Here is a 1,078-nt window from a genome sequence, read left to right on the forward strand (position 1 = left end):
ATTGCCACATATAAATCTTATGTTGCCACAGATGAATCATATGTTGCCACAGATGAATCATATGTTGACCCGTATGAATCTTATATTGCCACAGATGAATCTTATGTTGCCACTGATGAATCCTAAGTTGCCACAGATGAATCCTAAATTGTCACAGATGATTCTTATGTTGCCATAGATGAATCCTAAGTTTCCACAGATGAATCTTATGTTGCCACTAATGACCATTTTGTTGCCCTAACGCATAAGTGAGATGTTACACATATGATGAATGTTGGAATATGCACCAACATATCACTAAAATGTGACAACATACGATACATCTTTCAACAAATAAAATATATGTTGGACAACTCAACAAGACTATATTTCTAAAATCATATCAACAAAGTGGCCACAAAGGAAAAGAAAAGCAATACAAATCGCATTTCACTGAAATGTTAACAATAAATGTATATTTTCTCAAAATTAGGTTTTTTTCAGATAGGTTGATTGTCTTTTAAAAACAATAAATAATAGGCACCATTACATCATTATTCAATTTTTATATCTATAGAACGATTTATTGTTCATTAATACATGAAAAAAACTTCGAAAATTGTAAAATCTTTCAAAACAATAACTTGCCATTATAAGACGAACACAATTTCAGTTTAAAAAGAGGAGAGAGTAACGACTGGAGATGAGGAGAAAAATAATGGAGATAAAGATAATCGGAGAGGAAGATTGTGGAGGAGAGATTGTCGGATTTTCCGATTTCTAAGGAAAAGAAGAAGAACCATCCCAAGAGAAAAGAGAGAACACGTTGGGAGAAGAAGATGAAAAGATTTCTTTTTAAATAATTTGAATTGAATTATAGAAGTTCAAAAATAAAATGCTTTTTTATATTTTATAAAAGATCAAAAAATTTTAAAAAAATTAAATTTGATCTCATATTTACTTAATTGTATTTTAAAAAGAATTTGACCAGCTCTGATCAATTGTCACCAAAAACAAAAAACCTTTCCCTTAATTTTCTCTAAACACTCACTTAAATTCAATTTTAAAAATCTTTTCTTAATCGAGTTTGATCAGTGCA

Source organism: Solanum lycopersicum, chromosome 6 (assembly GCF_036512215.1).
Source record: "Solanum lycopersicum chromosome 6, SLM_r2.1".
In the NCBI taxonomy this organism is placed as follows: Eukaryota; Viridiplantae; Streptophyta; class Magnoliopsida; order Solanales; family Solanaceae; genus Solanum; species Solanum lycopersicum.